At 41.3% G+C, this 6,810-nt stretch overlaps 1 long non-coding RNA gene across 2 annotated transcripts; it reads left to right on the top strand.

The window, feature by feature from the left end:
• The first annotated feature begins 1,534 nt into the window (after nt 1-1,534).
• LOC140332196 (uncharacterized) lies at nt 1,535-4,959 on the top strand. 2 transcript variants are annotated; one of them, XR_011921056.1, is made up of 3 exons: nt 1,535-1,583; nt 1,848-1,891; nt 4,463-4,959. It is a non-coding gene; the product is annotated as an uncharacterized lncRNA (long non-coding RNA). The 2 variants fall into 2 exon arrangements; XR_011921055.1 differs by having other exon boundaries at nt 1,541-1,891.
• Nucleotides 4,960-6,810: the final 1,851 nt, after the last annotated feature.

Raw genomic sequence — 6,810 nt, 5'->3', positions numbered from 1 at the left:
CTAATTGAATTCCGCTCATTTTCCCCTCCGAGTTTGGACTCTTCAATCTTATTCCAATGGATCTGTCAATCACGACTCAACCGCTCGCTCCAATTCACATTACTTCCTTTCATTAATAATATTAAATAGGATTCATATAGCGCCAACATATTCCGTAGCACTGTACATTAAATAATGATTTAAGTGACACAGATACAAACAATGGCACAGGAGGATTCTTCCAATTAAAGGGCAACAGAAAGATAAATAAAGTGCAGGAAACTCAACTGAAAATGGGATTTTGAAGATGTACAAAGCCACATGGAGGGTGTCAGTAACAGCGAAGGACCCCTGCAGGGCCACAAATGTTGTAGCTTCAGCTTGTCAGATTCCGGCAGGATAAATCTTGCTAGGAAATGCTGCAAGCCTTGTGGTGGTGAAAACCTTATTATTGTAATATTATTCCTAAACAGGATTTGTATAGCACCAACATATTACACAGCGTTGTACATTAAATAGGGGATGCAAATGACAGACAGATACAGACAGTGACACAGGAGGAGGAAAGGACCCTGTCCTGAAGAGCTTACAATCTAGGAGATGGGAGAAGTATCACACAATAGGAGGAGGATATGGAATGGTGGGAAGTAGTGGGGTTGTAGGAGACAGAAGAAGGACCCTGCCCAGAAGAGCTTACAATCTAACATTACTTGTGAATATTTATTACAGGGTGAAGCTGTTAGCTAGAACATTGAACTCTTTAAAAAAACAAAGTCCAGCACTAGCATATTATTGATTGTTTCCCAACAACTGCATATTTTGTAGGTCAATTTATTTAGTTTTCAGCAAATTTAAGTTATTCTGTTATTTATTTTAATACTTGGGAAATAATTTCTATGTAGATAAGACATTGGGCTGATTAATAGGAAAGCCCAGCACTAGTACATCATTGCTTTTATCCTTCTTCATTCACTTGTCTAGATCCATTTTATTTCTTTTGATCAATGTTTTCTTAATGTTTGCTAGTTGCATTATTAATATTATAACTAATTTAGCATAAAATCTTTATTTAATACTGGGTGTATCTGTAACCTCTAAGTAGCAGAAGATCTCCAGTCAAATGTGACTCAAGATTACCGCTTGTGGCATGGAAAATCCACTCTGAATCACATTTGGGAATATCACTAAGTGGGTTAAATCCTGAATCAGATCCATTCCAGGTTTGCTGGATCACACAGGCTCTCCTGTCTTCTAGGGGTTTAATAAATCAGACCCGATGTTTCAGTGAATGTCAGATTCACTGCTTTATAATACACCTGACCCCCTGTAGTTTGGTTATATAGTATTTTTATTAGTAGTAGTTTATGTAGTTTTAGAAAACTTTATCATTTTTATTGTGAGATAACCTTGGTTTTGGTCACTTCCCTAGCAAGTGCTGCTATTGGTCCTTGGCAGCCGCACTGACCAATAGATGAGCTTATAAAGAGTGAGGAAGCCGGGCTTAACTCTCATATAAAAAGCTGAGATGTGTCTATGATCCCCACTCTGTCTTTGGATCTATTCCTTTGTATGACCTGAGGCTGAGATACCTAGGCTGGTGACAGGTTCTCTTTAAATGAATATTTTATTACCAATCTACTTAACAAAGCGCCTCATTGTATCAGAGATAAATGCAGATTCTTTTTGTTATTATGATTTATTTCTATGGGAAACAAATCTCTTCTTGTGCTGGTAATACTGCTGTGATAAACAGAGGATCAGATTTATTATGCATTGCAAGATGGTTATAAATTGGTTGCCTGAGAATTAATTATTTGGAGAGATTTTATTTTATTGTGCTTAAGCTAAACACAATCTGCCTTCCACAGAGATGTCCAAGTCTGGCTTAAAGGAGAACTCTCATCAGATATAGGTACGTAATGTGTCAGTGTTACCCTTCCATGTATTTATTACCCCTCTCAGATATTTAACCCCCTCCCCCATAGACTAGATATTTTAAAGATATACTATCATGGAAGAATCTGGGTGATCCAGCAAAACTGGAATGGATCTGGTCCAGGATTGAGAACATTTGACAACTAGTAGCAAATTATTTTTAAGTAATCCATTCTAGGGTTTCTGGATCACCCAGGTTCTCCCATGTTAGGCTATCTTCCCCGGTCTTAGAGAGCTTGAATGAATCAGGTCCAATGGCTCTGATTTAATAAAGGTCCCCAAGGCTGGAGAGGATACATTTTCATCAGTGAAGCTGGGTGGTCCAGCAAACCTGGAAAAGATTTCTTCAAAGTAATTTGCTATTTGCTAATAAATGTTTTGAATCCTGGACCAGATCCAATTCAGGTTTGCTGGATCACCCAGCTTCACTGATGAAAGTGTATCCTCTCTAGCGTTGGAGAGTTTTAATAAATCTATTCCAGTGTGTCAGTGTCACCCTTTTATGTATTTTTTTACCACTCCCAAAGATCACAGCACCCCCTAATACCCCCTCCCCGACAATGGGCTAGATTGATTAAAGTTCTTCAAGACTAGAGAAGATAGACTATTATGGGAGAACCTGGGTGGTCCAACAAATCTAGAAAATGATTCGCTATTTTTTGGCAAATGTTTTTAATCCTGAACCAGATCCATTCCAGGTTTACTGGATCTCTCAGGTTCTTCCATGATAGTCAGCCTGGGCAAAGTCACTACATCTTGGTAATTCATTATAACGTCTGACATGTCACAGTATATAGCAAAAACTCCATCATTTGTCATTACACAGTCCGTCCTTGTGCTAATACAAGATGATGATCAGTTTTGCAGGCAGGAGGAAGCATTTCCTTAGTCTCCTCTCTCCTGCAGAAATCAGATCAGCCAACAAATTGCATGCACAATTGTGCAACTGGCAGCTGCCAGGCACACAGCAACATGCTGCTGTGCCACCAAGAGATGCAAAACCACCACAGGCAACCACATTTGCAGCACAAATCCTAAATAGCAACGACACAGCCATTTGTGCAGGGGTGTGTTGCAAAAGCATGCAAAAATTGGTCCCAGTCTGCTCCTATTCACATGAATGGAAGCTGCTGGGACTGTGGTTGTGAATCCTGCAGCTCACCGCGGGTCTGAAATTGCCCTCATAGAGTAGAGGTGGATCTGTGTCAGATTATATTATTACACAGTATTTATATAGCACCTATATAATATTTAGCTATGTACATAGTCATGTCATTAGCTGTCCGTCAAAGGAGCTCACACTCCAATGTCCCTACCATAGTCATATGTCATTACCACAGTCTAAGGTGAATTTTGGGAGGAAGCCGATTAACCTAGCTGCATGTTTTTGGAATGTGAAGGGAAACCGGAGTAGCCGGAGGAAACCCACACAGACGTGGGTAGAACCTGCAAACTCCATGCAGATAGTGTCCTGGCTGATAATTGAACATGGGAGTGCTAACCACTGAGCCACGGTGCTGCCTGTAGATAGTCAGATATGGGTGAACACAAACAAGAACTGCACAGACATAGAGATATAAATTACTGTGTTAGCTCCGGACTAGCATCCAGAATGTTGATGGTGACCCCGGATAATGCACTGTCCCTCCGGAGATAAAAACAGAATAAGCATTGGTTACCCAATGGGCAGTATTACAGCTTCTTGCCAATCATTCTATTGCATGCAACTGCATGTATCTAAAGCAAGGTCCACATGCTTGTGCAGGGCTTGGTATTGCATTCATCTGCTCCATTCCCCTTTGTCAGTGAATCTGGGAACCCCTGTTATTATAAAGATGTAAAAATCCCAAACACACCCACCGACGGCTCCTTGCTGTCTTTTGCCCAGTGGAACTGTCAGCACTTAAATTGCTTTGTTTCTCCCTCTGAAACTCAGCTTTGATTGCTGATCCATCAAGCACAGAGAGGAGGTGTCACTGCTGAGGTTTATAGAAACAGATCCTTCCATAGAACCCGTGAGGAGGTGTCTGGGTTCTGGCTGCAGTGATTTACCTGATCCCAGAACCAGAGTGCATTTTCTGACTTTAGCATAGATGCAGTGGCGCAAGTTACAAAGGCCCGCAAAGACTGGAGAAGACAGACTGTCATGGGAGAACCCAGGTGACCCAGTAACCTGAAATGGATTGGATTTCTTTTATTATTATTAATAAACAGGATTTATATAGCGCCAACATATTATGCAGCACTGTACATTAAATAGGGGTTGCAAATGGCAGATACAGACAGTGACACAGGAGGAGGAGAGGACCCTGACCCGAAGAGCTTACAATCTAGGAGATTTTAAATTTATTTGCTATTAGTTGGCCAATGTTTTCAGTCCTGGACCAGATCTATTCGAGATTTGCTGGATCACCCAGGTTCTCCCATGATAGTCTCCAGTCTTGAAGAGCTTTGATATATCAGGCCTATTGTGTGCAGAAATTCCCCTTTAAACCCTGTATATGCTCTGGACACAAAGTATTAGAATATCTTAATGTTTCTTTTACAGAAAAATGAAACAGTGAAGACGCTCATAACATACATACCGCACATCAGCGCAGGATTTATGAGCGATCTTGTTTGTTTTGGTTTCCACTTGTTGCATAACGTGGGGACAAACATCCCAGCATGGAGCAGCCTTTCAGCTTTCTATTTCCATTATGTAACTTTGGATCGTAAATTCCCCCGAAGCCTTGACAGTTCGTGCCATCGCCTCTCAAAGATGTCAGCACTTTTTCATTGCTGCGAGTCCTACACGTGGTCCTGTACAAACACACGCCTGATGTCACCCCAACAATGACAATAAAAAATAAGATACTATAAATGGTGTCACTCCCTCCCTTCACTCCCTTCCTTTCCATCATCTCTGCCTCTCTTCATTTTCTTTCTTTCCTCAACCTTTCTCTCCCCTTCTATTTCTCTCTCCTCACCTCCCTTCCCTTTCTTCAACCTCCTCTCCCTCTTTCTTTTTCCTCCATCATTTTTTAATTCTCTATCTTTTCTATTCTATCCCCTACCTCTTCTTCCTCCCCTATTCTTTTATTTCTTCTCTTCCTCTTCTCTTCTTCTCTTTTCTTCATCTTCCATTTTATTCACTTCTCTTCTTCTTTTCTCTTGCTCTTCTCCAACTCTCTCCCTCTTCCTTTTCCTTATCCCTGCCTCTGCATTCTTGTTTGTCTCCCTTTCTCCCATCCTCCTCTCATTTCCCCCAACATTCTCTCTCCGTCTCCTTCTCTTCCTTCTCTCCTCTCTCTCCCCTTCTAGTTCTCACCTTCACTTCCCTTGTTTCTCCAACCTTCTTCCACTCTATCTTTTTTCTCTGTCTTTTTTTCCACTTCTCTATCTCTTTCATTCTATCCCACACCTCTTCTTTCTCACCTATTCTTTTTTATTTTTCTTCTCTTCTTCTTTTCTCTTCCTCTTCTTTTATTCTCCTTTCTTCATCTATATTTCGTCTCTCTTCTCTTTTCTTCCTCTCTTCTGGTTTCTTCGCTTTTTCTCATCTTCTTCTTTATATCTTATCTTCTTCTTTCTCTCCTCTTCTCTTCCCTTTTACATCTTTTCTTGCTTCCTTTCTTCCTCTCCCCCACCCTTATCTCCCATTTTCTCTCTCTTTCTTCCTCTCTCTCACGCTATCTTTCTTTTTCTTCTCTTCTACTCTTTTCTTCATCCTGTATTTTTCTTCTCTTCTTCTTAATATTCTCTTCCTCTTCCCTTCCTTTTCACTTCTTATTCCCTTCCTCACCTCTTTTCTTCCTACTCTTTTCCTCTTTTCTTCTCTTCCTCTTCAATTCTTCCTCTCTTTTCGTCTTTGTCTCTTCTCTTCTTGTTCATCTCTGCTATTCTCTTATCTTCTTCTCTTCCCATACACATCTCTTCTTTATCTTCTCCTCCCTCCCCATTATTTCTCATTTTTCTCTCTTTCTCCTCTCTCACTACTCCTGACCCCCCACCTTCCCTCTCCATCCTTCCCTCCCTACTCCCTATCTTTTTTTCACTTTCTTCTCTCCTTCCCTCTTTCATTACACAAACTCCCCCACACTTTATATCTCTCTATACTCTAATATCAACTGACCTTTATTGGTAGGACTGAGATATTTATTGACATTGCAAAGAAAGATGGGGTCATATAGAGAGATGAGCGAGCGAGTTTTTAAAACTCGATCTTGCACCAAATTCGGACATTCTCGCCTACCGAAGCGAAAATGGCCGGTGTAAATTCGCCAATCGAGCTGGAATTTAAAAAAAAAAACACGTTTTCAAAAAAAAAAGAGATTGCAGCCTGCACTGATCAATGATTGCAGCGCTGGCTGCATCAGCTCAGTGTGTGATCCCCGGCACTAGAGGTTGAATGGGTTACAAGTTTCCCCATTTAAAACCTCTAGTGCTCTCGGATTGGCTCGGTTTGGAGGAAAGCCAGTGCCGGGGATCGCAAACAGGATTCCCAGAGCTGCAAGAATGATTGCATCTCTGATAATCCACTGCAATCCCGGGCACTAGAGATTATTTAACCTCTAATTCCCCCGGGGATCGCAAACAGGAGGATTCCCAGGTAATCCTATGAATCCTCCTGTTATAATTTCCTCTATCTTCTGATGGTTTCACGGAATCGGTTCGCCAAACTTTCGCGGAACCTTCGGAAGTTCGAGGAAATTTTCCAGAGAATGCCAAAGGCATTCCCGCTCATCCCTAGTCATATAGAAGGGGCTGAGTCCTAGGATGTAATGAGGGAGTGGGGTATATGGGGTAAGCAGTTTATGGATATTATCAGATTAGAGTTCTTTCTCCTCTCTATGGCAGCATGACGTGACACAGTGTGCAGCAATTCTTTCCGTGTATTCCTCTTCTCCCAGCAGA

Source organism: Pyxicephalus adspersus, chromosome 5, assembly GCF_032062135.1.
Source record: "Pyxicephalus adspersus chromosome 5, UCB_Pads_2.0, whole genome shotgun sequence".
In the NCBI taxonomy this organism is placed as follows: Eukaryota; Metazoa; Chordata; class Amphibia; order Anura; family Pyxicephalidae; genus Pyxicephalus; species Pyxicephalus adspersus.
Note: the sequence above shows the minus strand (reverse complement) of the source record. Positions and strands in the feature narration are given on the sequence as shown.